Here is a 13979-nt window from a genome sequence, read left to right as displayed (position 1 = left end):
CTGATATAAGATGCTAAGGATAAGTTAGCGTTTCCTAGCATAGTTCAAAACCCTACTTTAAAAATATGGTTAGCTAGCGACGCATCTTTTGTTGGACGTGTACAGGTACTCTATGTACCTATGTGCTTGAGACAGTGGGAGGAAAGTAAATGTCAAGCATGAAAATATCAACACTTGCAAACAAGTTTACAGACGCTGGAGTCTACGTGATCGCTGTAAGGTCACGGTCGCAGGCTTGCAGGCATGACGCAGAGTACTTGTTCCGGGACGCAATATCAACAAACCAAGTGAGAATATGTGACATTTTAATGGTCGAGCTATAACATGTATCAAAGGTATGCCCCCCCCCCCCCAAATGTCAAAAAGATGACAAGTGCTTCAATTTCTGGCAGAATTTTAGCGAACATTTGTAGCGGAATAATCAACATCTATTTTATTTCTGGCCCTACGACATTTTGATAAGCAATGAGTTGCTTCATGTTCCAATTAATTGTCTTTTAATTTGTAAACTATTCCTGTCACGGCATTAAAAAAAGAGTGTGAAACCTTGTAAAATATAAGACACCCCAGAAGTCCCTTCACGTACCCCCCATTTGTGAAATGCTGCTTACTGAATATTTCATAAAAGAAATATTATAGTCAATAGACAGTTCAATTTCATTATGCCCACTTTATGTTGGTAATACTTTTCATGGGCACACATCTTTATTCAAAATTATGTTTTTTTATTTCTGTTTTTGTTTCCAAATAGTTGAAGAGAGACAATTTTGTTGTACACTTGTACAATGAAAATAAAGGTTTTCTATTCTATTCTATTTTATTCTATAAGAATAATAAATCAGACAATGAAGGCGAAGCACTCTGTTTCAAGTTCAACCAGAGATGCTTTGTGCATGTTCAATTGTACTTGGCTGAAAATGTATTTTACAAGGGGCACATCAGTGGCTGTAAAAATTACATAGCTATTTCTACATCTACCGAAACACTTCCTGAAGGTACACTTAGATTTATTGCGACACTTCCTCATTTATACAAATCCATCCAATTGTCCTGAAATGCCCTTTAAAAGATATATAAAAACTCAACAGAAATTCTGTGACTATTTACCTTCAGCATATTCACAAAGCGATAAAGATTTGCCTTGGAACGACCCTTGCACGTCTTTGTACTTGCGTTCGCGGCCTTTTCACATCCATCGGGCGCGTTGCAATTTCAACACTTTTACACTGTTTATTATCAACAAGGGCTTTCAGCCAAAGTCAACCTCCTTTGTGTGCGTCAAATTCCACTATCGTACAACAATCGCTCACCCGCACATGACAAATTCAAACAATAGTGGGTGGAAGAGGAATTCATAGACTTTGGTCTATGATTGATTTAAAAAAAAAAAGTATGCAGGAGTGAATTACAGTCAGAGGTTTTATTGTTTTTTTGGGCTTGGAAGGAGCTGATTGCTGGCACGTGAGGGGTTGCTGGCAAGCGCCAAGTGTTTACATTACTGCTTGACCTACATCACGCCAGCATAGCTGAAGAATTAGCCGTGCTTTGCCGGAGTATTTACACAGTGATTCAATTTGGGCTGCTTTTCTTTTGACTCCTCAAACAAATCAAAGAGGGTGTCGCAAGGTTCCTTCGTCAGGGATGACAAGCTCATAATGCTCCTGGCCGGAGGCCCGCGAACGGAGTGTTACGGCTCAGACAAATGCGGTGGATAACGCGCACGTGCGCTCGCTGATGTCATGCTTTTCCCCAGGCACCTCGGTAACAGATTGTTTTCTGCAATGTTTTCTCGGTGTCACAAAGATGTGGAGATGAATGAGTTGCACGTGTGCATGCCCACAGTTGGATGGGGAAAGGGGGCGGGGCTGGGGCAACCATCGGCGTAACACAAATCAACAAATAAATCTATTTGATAAATAGTTTTTATGGGAATCCTTTGCAAAACAACCAATGCTTTTATTTTGTTACATTTTAAACCATTGCCATATCCTGTATGTGACGATGATATTACACAGTCTATCTTCTGGAATTGCGATATACTACTAATGCTAAGAAACATCACTTTAAAAGTCAATCCAAACTTGGGAATGTCGTGGTAATGTTAGAGCTGTAAAATCCTAAGTTTCTTAGGTCTCCGGAAAGTACTACTTCCCCTGTCAGGACCTTCTTGCAGAACTAACTTTAGATTTGAGTTCTGTTGATGTAAACACATAAAACCACCCTCCAAAACCTCCGAACTTTGGGCTAAAGCCCTCTGAATGTGCCATTGGGCTATTTCTAGCAGCCTCGGCGCTTCCGTCCTTATTCCTTGTTAAACGCAGACCCCGTGCCGCCGTCGTTCCGTCTTCGTTCGAGGTCAACCACATAGCCACCAGCGCAGATTTTTGGCTGAGGACCAAAACCCTCAAGCTCCGACTACACCGCATTTACTCCCAGGAAGCCTCGCTTCCCGCTGAACTCACGTGTTGAGGGACGGCAGGCCATGGACAGCTAAAAAAAAAACCTGGACACACAAAAGTGGCCTCTTGGAGATAAAGTTCCAAGGCAGCCATATTGTGTTGCCAGTATTACCCCCCCCCAAAATGGATTTTGGAGACTGAAAACCTAATAAGCTACTTAATTTGATACCTAATCTCTTTTTATAAAACTGACTTGGTCTAAAACTGAAAGTCAGAGGGAAGTTTCAATTTTGATGTCCTCTTCGTTTAGTGCAATGGATTTTTTTTTTTTTTTTAAACAATGAACCCCCTTTGAAATATTTCTTTGACTATCCAACACAAAGCATTTTTTGATGGAGAAATAGGCTTAAAACAGAGTCCGGTGCCATCTGTGTCTGATTTAATAAACTTTAATATTACTTTTGTAGTGGGCATATTTTATTCAGCAACTCCAAAAGATAAATTATCATTTGTTTTTTTACTGGCTCTTCTGCTGGAGAATTTGTGTCACCAATGACAATGCGCATCCATATAAAACATAATTAAGGCTAAAATGTTTAGCAAAGGAATCACTATAAGACAATTATGGAATCATGTTTCAATTGATTTGCTCTTAGTTTGAAAAGAAAAAGTACTGTTCCCATCACTGCACGGCACTTAATGGGATTTGCTGAACAATTAAAACAATTAAACTATGTAATTAACCTGTAAAATTCAAGGTCTTTGTAAAATCTCAGTCTGACACTAAAAACTCATAAATTGACTTTAAATATTAGCAGCTGTGAGATAGTCTTCCAAGAGTTGTTGAAATCTTCTCAAAGTCTTGTAACATTAGGTGCCATTAGCGGGTGGCAATCCGGTGGCAGCCGGCGAGGTCAGTTCTTGCTACAGAGAGTAGGCGGCATAACACGTCCAGGTTTTTTTTTAGATGTACGTGTGGTTGGCAGGAACCTTCAAGTGCAACTAAGAACTTTGGATGCAGGAACTATTTTCTAAATTTAACAGGGTTGTTTGTGGCCAAGTTTTTGTGTCAACCTATTTTTAAAGTTGATATTTTTTCCAATTTTTGCTAATGTTCTGAAAGTATTCACTTGGGTTGGTAGTATTTTGGCAACATTGTGTCATTTAGTTAACTAAGTTCACTTTTAGGGAGTATTTGGAGAGCCACCTGATTCAAGATGTGCAAAGTGGTCATCATGTTGCCCGCTTAGGCTAAGCCTGACTCAATGTTTACACGTGGGCCTATTGAGCGACAGGTGCTCAACCTCCAGGGTCTCTCTTTCCTCCTCTGGTCTGGGCTTAGCGTCGATCCTATCGGGAATGAAAACAAGCCCCACCCCGCCGGGTGTTTCGCGCTTGCGGATGAGCTCACGCTGCAGGGATGTGCTTCGGCTGCATGTCAACTTTCAGCTTCATGGAGAGCGGCTTGGATAAACATTGACACGCGGCTTGGACGTTTGGGAATATTTCAGGAGAATTGAGATCATTCCAGTCATTATTTCAGTCCATATAGAAATATACTTGTCAATTATATTTTTCAATGCAGATGAGTGGGGGATCTTTGGATTTCAATATTGAACCCAACTTCACTGATGCACAATCATCAGTAGATGGCCCCGATGCCTCTTTTTAACATGACATTTAGAACAGTATCTTGATGTGTTTTGCGAATATAAACATGCTCTAAAATGGCTGGCAGTGAATGTCAACATCACTTTTCTTAAGTACATTTTATAGATGAGAAACTAGTGAGGGGGGGTGAAACGTTTTATTGCTGTTTATTTATGTAACATGCAGGGAGTACTTAATAGATTTAGGATTATTAATGGAACATCTTGGTGAATGTAGCTATATTAGGTAACATTTAGGGAGTATTTTAGAAGACTACATTTTATGGTTGAATTTTCATAGATTTATTTTCATAGATTTAGTGATATACAGGCAACCGTTAGGGAGTACCCTTTGCAACTCAGGGATTATTTCAGCACATTTAGTAATATTTCAGTATATTTGGGGTTATTTGTGAGTATTTATGTAACCTAGGGCGTCATTCAGTTGACTTAAGAGTACTTTTGTAGCTTCTAGGGAGTCTTTTAGTAGATTTATTTGTAGGAAATACTTCAGTACAATTAAAAGCTATGTTGTTCACTTTCACTTTGTAAAAGCAAGGTATGGTGAAGACAGTATCAGTGTTGGGAGTAATGCATTACAAAAGTAATGTAGTTACTGTAATGCATTACTTATTGCTGTAACGCGGTAGTATAATGCATTTCACACAAAAAATAGAAATATTTTACTCGGTAAATTGCCCAACACTGGCTACCAGACACACTTGATATGATTATAACGTAGTCATTGATTCGTGTAGTTGTCAGTAAGTGTAAGTTTTCCCGATTCGATGGCAGCAGTGGAGGAAATACCACAAGTAGTTGTCAAGGTGCATTCTCTGGCTTAAGCTGTGAACAGACATTTTGTCCTTGGCTTGAAATGGCGTGGGACGTGTGAGCCTGTGACACTTATTCCCAGACTGAGCACGCCATGCTGTTGTCAGACTTCACCCCCTTTTCTTTAACGGGTGATTCCAAACCACAGCAAAACAATTAGGCCGACGCTTTTTTGTCATTCGTTTCTCTCATCGACAAAGCCGATCCTCCTCAGCAGCATCAAAACGTCTCATGACGTCTCGAAAAGGCAAGAGGTTTCATTCAAGGCCTCCTTCGCCGCTTCAAAGGAAGCGCGCGGGGCCCGATCCAAAACCTCAGCCTTTCTTTCGGCCAACGTTCCAGCTCGGGACCGCACCATTCCCACCGGGTGGGATTTATCAGGCTGGAACCTCTTCTGAACTCTAATACACACATCCAAAGCTGCACTGTTGGCATTTTTTCTTCATACTCCTTTGTCAGGTTTGTGGTAACCATGATATATGTGCTTGATATATATATATTCCATAAAACGGCACAGTCGTACAGTTTATTCTAGAATGATATTAAAGGATCAAAGAGATACTATACAATAGTCTTTCAACAAAACATTTTTTCATTTTGACAATTTTAATTTAAATCCAATATTTTACTCAAATAAATGTCTGTTACAGGGATGCCCGGTGGAGCAGTGGTTAGCGCGTCCGCCGCACAGTTCAGGGAGTTCGTATCCACCTCGCTCCTGCCTTCCTGTGTGGATTCTGCATGATCTCCCCGAGCACTTCAGCTTCCTCCTACTTTCCGAAAACATGCATGGCAGGTGTGTTGGACATACTAAATTGTCTTTAGGTGTGAACGAGTGCGTGGCTAGCAAACAGTTCAAGGTGACCCCCACCTACTGCCCCAAATCACAAGTCAGCTGAAATAAGCCTGAGAACCTAATGAGGATAAGCAGCTACAGATTACATATATATATATATATATATATATATATATATATATATATATATATATATATATATATATATATATATATATATATATATATATATATATATATATATGTACAAAATGTTCAGTAGAGATGTGCCACAAGTAGCCTTCACGTAACCACCTCGTTGGCTGTCATCATTTATTTCTGCACCATTTTGAAACATCTGTGGCATGCAATCAACTTTCCAGCTTTTCCCTGCCCTTTTTGACGTAGCTTTTCTCAACCGCATCATATGTGTGTGTGTGCGTGAATCCATATATATATAAATCTATATAAATAGTTGCATAAATCTTTCCAGCCACTAATCAGCATCACCACAGAGGAAAACCATCATCATGCGGTCACTGCCCCAAAAGCAGAGAGTCTTTGATAGGCTGAGGAGGCGTGACCCAAAAGACAAACAAAAGTATCGGAACGCCGACAGCTTGGTGCAGTCTTGATCCCGGCAACGTGCATACTTATGTGGTCTAATGTAGCCATTTTGTGACAAAACGAATTAGAGAATCGACATGGATAAGTAGGTCAATAGAGCACAGTATATAATTTTAATGGCAATATAAGGCAAAAATAATCATAATAACGTCATTGCACTGGCATACAGTAATTCTCCTCCATTGCAGGGTTTACATTCCAGACCACCCCGTCATAGGCAAAATCTGAGCTATAGAAATACCATATTTAAATAATAGTACCTCTGCATTTGTTTCAGTATTTACGGCACTATTATTTTTGCAGGTCTTTCAAAACACTTTTGAATGAATTTAAAAACACATTGACAAACATATGGGTATACTCTCCTAAGAACCAGCCTATTCATTTCTGTCCACTGAAGTGGACATTTGTTTTTGGTCTTTATCTTTTCAGTCCACTCGGTTCTATTTTTGACTCATAATTGGGTTGTTTTGGAGTGTATTAAAGTAGCTTGCAGTATACATCAATAACGATGCCCAATAATGGACGTTATAAAATACATCCACAGTTGCTTTCTGTAGCCATAAAAATGATTAAAGAGAACTTGACATTCAGTTTGTTACACCAGAACTAATCTGAGCAGAAAGGTTTTCAAATTTATACCAAATGTATCACAGCCCAAATTATATTATTATTCTATTCTATTCTATTCTATTCTATTCTAAGAACATTTTAACAGTGATATAATATCTAGGCCAAAGTGTTTTTGTAGAATTTTACAATTGACAGAACAAATCGAATTTTAGTGAGAAAATAACACAATTTCCTGCCTTTTATGAGTAAATATTGTGCTTTAAGGACATTTTTCCCATGGGAAACTACTGGTCAAATATTTTCCTTTTCTTTTTTTTTATAGCATTTTGGTGGGTGAATGTCATTTTTTTATCGACTATGCATTTTTTTTGTGAAGGTTTTGTGGCCAAAATATATATAAACATAAACCAGGAAGTCAACCCTAAATGTGTCTTTACCACGACATGTCCAACACACCTCCACTACTCTTTTCTTCATCCCGGCGTTACGTAAATGCCGTGTCCCCCGAAGGACCCGGCCATAGTTGGCTGGGCAGGCCCTGCTTGGCAGCAGTAAATGCCAGGGCACACACATACACACACACACACACACACACACACACACACAAACAGAAAGACAGAGGCCTTTAATGAAATTTGAAGGCCTCGGCTCAAAGAGAAAAGCCAGCCCCAAGGGGAAGCGTTTGACCCGCCACCTCTCTTCTCACCGTCTTCTCCGTATCACGTCATCTTTCTTGTTGCAAAGATGCCAAACCAAACCGAAATTGCCCGTTCAAAACAAAATGGCAGACTTCCAGTATCTTTTCAATAATGCTTTCAGAGATTTTGATAGTGAAGCTTACCAAATTTCATAGCACTCAATGATGCCATGGTTATTGTGACTCACAAAAAAAACAAAAAAAAGTTGTTGTTTTTTAATGTGAAGCAGCTTCAAAGCAAAATGGCTTTTTGTGGGTCGTCTCAAGATAGACATGCCTAACAAATTTTATGTTGCAAGGTAAAACTAGCTATGCGAGCTAAATTTTCAAATAAATCAATTTCAACGCTATTCTTAGAATTCCAGCTTCAAATCTCTGCTTCGAATCTAATCCTGAGACTTTTTTTGTTAGTTACGTCTTTTCAGGCATTGCTTCATTAGACATTTTTTGTGGATCTACTCATCGTAGGCACGCTTACCAAGTTTCATGCCGTTCTTATGGATTCACTTATTTTATGATGATTCCCAGCAAGTCATCAAACTTTACCACCACGATCTGCTTACACACAATTGTGAAAAATGAATAGTTTCACAATTTGGGCTCTAAATCTGCCAGGTTTGCATTTGGTAGCAAATCACACAGAGGAGGTCTTCTTTGAAGAATCCCTGGAAGCCACAAACAAAGTTTTCTGTGGTGCGTGTTAAGTTGTAACAAACAGATTTCACAACATGAGAAAGCAGCTGTTATAAAAGTTCTCTGGTGGCCAAAATAATATTATTGATGTTATTTGGCTTTCCGTAAGTACAAGAGAAAGGGATTGTGAATTTCACATTCCTGCAATATTGATCTGGCCCAACACCCCGATGATTTTCTACAGGGTTGTAGACTAATGCTCTTTTTATACAAGTACTTGGGGATAAAATAAGAGCGAGCTACCACTTGATCTACATGAAATGAAACGCTGTGAGCCTCAGCAACACTGCGGCTTAGCCGGATAACGATTACATGTATTCCCATTTGAGTTCCCACACGTAACATCAAGACTTAGGGACAGGAAGTGGAACTATTGAGTGCAGTTGAGCGCAGCTAGCCGCTAACGGCGCTAACATCTATTGCTGCTCACTACGGCTAACGCTGCGAAGTGCTAACGTTGGCGTTGCCGTTAATTGCTGCAAATAGGTGGAATGTAATGATTAAAAACTGATCTTGATTTCAGGACAATGTTTTGTCGTTGATGCCGAGGATGAGTCAAGACAGCCATTATGCAGCCCGAATCTACTTCAAAATAAAAGTATAGCAAAGTATTGATGTCCATATGTAATTTGGGAAGATAGTGTCGTTTATTTTGAAGATGGCCTCACTACGTTAGCAGCGTGTTACAGTCAGGCAAACATGAATACTTGTTGCTGCGGTTCTTGCTGGTGTACACTAAAGAAATGAGTACCCCAGGCAGAAAAAAAGGCTTTTTTTTTAACCAAGGTAAATTTGAGTCACACCAAGAAACAACCAATTCGTATATGAAGAAACTTGTGTGTGTGCACCATCAATATCTAGACTGTGACATCAGAATTATGTCACATAAGCGGGCCAAACACCGCATGTGAATATTTATATATATACAGTACAAGCGATTGTCCATAATACAGTACAGTACCCTTGAAACAATGTTCAATGTGACTTCTTCCAACCCGCAGGCTGCTTATTACGTAGAAAGAGTTGAATAAGAGGACACGTTAATTCTGTTATTTAAAGTGTTTCTCTAACCGTCAGCGGCGAGACAGATGACAGCGGCTCTGGGTGGGATGATGCCTTTATAACCATATTTGGGTGTCAATAAAACACATCAGCGTATTGTGGGCAAGGCCTTCGCTGAGTTTTCCACAGGAACCCCTGTGTGTTTAGCAACCAGTATACAGCATTTTTTTTTTTTTTTTTTAAAGACCATCCCAGGAATGTGACGTGCATGTAAATAATCATGTAAATAATTATGTAAATGATGCATATGGATGGAGCAGAGGGCTCACTCCGGTTATGAAAGTTATGTAAGTTATGATGCGATATGGTTCAGTTGTTTTATGGATGATTCATTCCTATTCCGATATCACACAATATGCTTCGTTTCAAATATACAATGCACTCTGTACATGATACGATGAATAGCTACAATTACGATATGATTCATGTGGAATTTCAGGGGACATCATTTGCACAAATTCCTATTTTTCCTCGTTTTTACAAAACGAATTGCTCTAATTCCAGTATGATAGGACACATTGCAGTTCTGCTGAGGTACAATTCAATTAAATCATGATACAATTCACCAGAGATGGGCAAAAAAAAAAAAAAAAAAGACCAACTAAGCATTGACGGAAAGTAGGTTTTCGTTGGTCAATGTGTTTGGCACTTCAGAGGTGCACAATCCATCAAGGACATTTAGCTGACAAATGACAGATGAGCAAAAATTTAGTAGTGCATCAAGTCGCTTTCCCACTTTCAGCCTCATAATTGCATTTTTCTATCCCCAACCTGGGAAGGGCTTTACTTTCTGACACATCTAGTAAAGCAAATACCTCTGACCTCGCACTAATCACGTAAAAAAAAAAAAAAAGTCTCCGCAGTGACATTGCCAGGAACTTGTCGCTAATTTACACCGCTAAACAATCATTTGTCTTCGTTTTCCAGACGCGTGAACTTTTCTTTGACGTTTTGCTCGCCTTCACGCGCTAACCTTGACGCATTTTGAGAAAGTGGAGTCCTACATCCGTCAGTCAAAGTTTCGATAAAATCTCTGGGAAGTATCGTCTTTCGTTTGGCTTTTGCAGAAATATGCTTTCAGCATGGGGAGTGTGATGCATGATGTTTGCTGTCAAGAAAATATTAATGCGCGCACGTGTGTGAAGCTCCGTAACCTTATCTTTGTTTTTAAAAGTTTAGCCAGGCCCCCCCAAAAAGAAATGTAATATTTAAGTTATCATGTATAGGCTGCGTAATGTAAAAGTGTGTCTCGTATTTGGGGAATTACGGTATTTAAAAAACAAAACAAAAACGAGGATATTCAGTATTTCGATATCAAATAACTTTGATGTGATCCTGCATGACAGATGCCATGCTAGTATGATAACATGAGTCTGATTTGAGTTTTTCTTTGACCTTTCATGTTAATCAAAACATGAAAAGAAGTTACTTCTAATTAACTAGCCATAGCTGATAGGGAACAGCTTTTTGCCAACAGGTCATTGATTTGTGTGTGTTATTGTTTCGCACACTTTATCGCTTTATGATGACTATCAATCTGCTACGTCAAGAAACCCCTTATATGGTAAATTGATACTGACTATATTCTTTCTGAAACCTCACACAGAGCCCTGAGCAAAAAAAAAAAAACAAAAAAAAAAACACACACACACATCGAGCCTCATTAGCCGCACCGCTAATTCCTCACTGGCCCAGCACCAGCGAGCTAATGCTCACATAGCGGCAGCTAACTTGATGCCGCTCGTAAATTAGATTAATGAGACCCTCCATCACGCTGTCGGAATCTCTCCGCTCCATAAAGGGGTCAGCGTAAATGTTACAGGATCATCTGCTTTAGGGGGGTTTAAGTGCCTTGTAGATGGTACGGACAGGGCTACCACCCCCAAGGAAAATATTGACTTTCCACTTGCTGTACAGATAAGACGCTTGGAAACAAAACATTAGATGAAAACACAGTCATGGCCTGTTTCAAGTGTACAAAGCTAGCTAGAAGTTCTAAATGCAAATCATGCTAATAATGCTATTAACCAACATGGCTGGAAATGTAACGGACTTAGTTGGAGGTAACAAAATAGTTTTTAAAACTGAAGGAGTTACGAGGGGGAGCCCTGTGATGTTCGCTGAAGCTGATTAGATGTTCCGCGTCTCGCTTTGGCAACTGTCTGATTTTTGGCCTTTTGAAGGCTCCGCCGGGGCATGATCCAATTAGTTGAATCCGGCACGGGGATCAGAGGTTGGCCGGCCACTCGTCCGGACCTGCGAGGGGCCGACCACACCGGGCGAATCCATCCCTACCTCGGTGAGCAGCGATTGGATTAGCTAAGCAAGTTTATTTGCCTTTTTACTTGGCTTTTGTCCATCGGGCTGTTAGTAGCCAGGTGATCATCATGCGTCAGTCATTAAATTTCCATTAGGCATCCATTTTGTATCCATCGTCCATTCCATAGCCGTTAAGCGTCCGTAATGTCTTTGGGTGTTCATTATGTCCATCGGGCGTAAGTAAATAACTACAATACTTGAGTCAAACAGTCCATAAAAAGAATCTGCCATTTAAACAAACTTCAACTGAGGTTCAGACATTATTTTTTTTAATTGCTTCTTATCAACATCACAACTGCTCAAAATAATAAATGTTTAAATAGTATATTAAAGCCCCGCCCACCCCAACCCGCAAAAAAATTGTAAAGTCCAAGGTACAATATTTGTTTTTCAACTGGAGTGGGCTCAAAATGAAGTTCAAAAAAAATAAATCACTCGAGTGAAGTACAAATCCATAAAAACTGCACTTCTTAAGTACAGTACTTGCAAAATGTACTTGATTACTGTCCACCACCGTCCATCACATGACAGGTACTTAGTCTTTTGTTTAGTCGAGTTAGTATTTGCGAGTGTTAGCATGTTGCCGTGACTGACGGATCAAAGTCTGGAGCGTGTCAGCGAGCAGTCGTAATCCTCTCAGCTCGGCGGCCTCATTCCCAGACTTGTTATGCTTGGTCATGATGTTTACGTGGCCTTTTGTCCTTTTTGTCACCCTAAACCCCAGCCGCCACCTCACCTGCCCGGAAAGTTGAGGACCACTTTAAACCGTCAAGGCAAGGAACTCGTCTTGTCTTTGTAACACTAAACAGAGAAATGTTTGTTTTGCCCAACTCAATCTGCTTCCACGGTACTGGACTAATGAGGCTAATGAATTCACATTTATGGACTCAAAACATTTGACACAATTGCATCGTTCCAGTAAATTACATGCTCTATAGGGTTTAATGCTGAAGACTGCTCATCTTAAGTCTAACACGTGTTGCCCTTGATGTGGCTAAACCGACCTAAGTCACTTTAAACCAAAATAACTTTTATTTTTCCCAGACATAGGTTCAAATATGTCCACCAAATTTCAGGTTGGTTAGTGAAACTCACTTGGGAGGGTAATTTTTTTTCTTCTAAGTATTCCTGGGAACGCCACACTAACTTTGTTAACCTGTTTCGTTACGCATTTACGTCGCTAAATGAATCAGCCGATAAGCGCTTTCCTTTACAGGAAGCCGTTTGCGTCATCATCCCACATTTCTGGGTCAAAGCGTGTTTGTAATAATTCTCAAGAAGCCAGTTTATGTCCGTGCAAGCGTCCTCAACTTCTGAAATCCAAACACAAAGTCGCCGCTAAAGAGTTTGTTATCATTCCGGCTCGTCAGCTGAGGCTGCAACTCAAGTTTCATATGAAATTGGAGTTTAATGGATATAAATTCACATTTACAGAAAAGAGAATATGAGGTAAACCGAAACATTTTCATCAAGCGATAAAGCTGTATGTACTGTTGGGTTGGAAGTGTGCCTTTAAGGGGTGTGGCTAAGTGAGTGACATTCAGCCACTACTGACTGTCGCCATTCAACACACCTCTAAATAACTCAAAATAATGTCAAGGTGTTCCATGTAGTCCTTTCCTGACTTTTTATTCATTTCTAGAAGAAACAAACATTTAAACACAGTCATTCCTTAAAGTCAAGTCAGAGCCCAGGTCAAGTCCGGCTCACAAAGGTCAGAATTCAGGATCGCAATGTCTATGTACAGATAAAAAATCGGATGGCTTTCATTGGGGTCAACCTTCTTTTTTTGATGGCATAGAACCCTTTGCTTTTATTTAAAACGACAAAAACAATTTCAATTTCGATTGGGCGCACACCTGACTTAAATTGTTTGGTTAAAAATTGGTTTCAATTGCTCTTTAAGCATCCTTAGGCAAAGGGTTCAGTTATTTATTCCTCCCCCTTCTGTCATTGTTTGCATTCTATCCTCATTAAAAGATGAAAACCTAGTAATGTTTGTGCGGTTTTAGCTGTTGTTTCATCCGTGTGATTTTGACAAAGATCAGATCACATTTGATGGTGATTTTATGCAGAAATGTGAGAAATTCCAAAAGATCAGATACCCTTTTATACCACTGTAAAGCAGTGTCAAGAACGGACTCGAGCTCAGCCTTGAAAGAAAGTCAATCTAGTAAGTCCAGTAGGCTTTTTCTAACAGTTTTTGCTTTGTAGAAGAAGCATGAAGGTTTTATATGAATGTTGATTATTGTTAAAAACTGTTGATAATTCCCTCCAACAAAACCCAAGGTCCATCTGAAGAGAAATGGCTTCAAAGATGCCACCACTATGTAGAGCTAGAAGTTATGGTG

Source organism: Hippichthys cyanospilos, chromosome 5, assembly GCF_059441005.1.
Source record: "Hippichthys cyanospilos isolate Australia breed blue-spotted pipefish chromosome 5, RoL_Hcya_1.0, whole genome shotgun sequence".
NCBI lineage: Eukaryota > Metazoa > Chordata > Actinopteri > Syngnathiformes > Syngnathidae > Hippichthys > Hippichthys cyanospilos.
Note: the sequence above shows the minus strand (reverse complement) of the source record.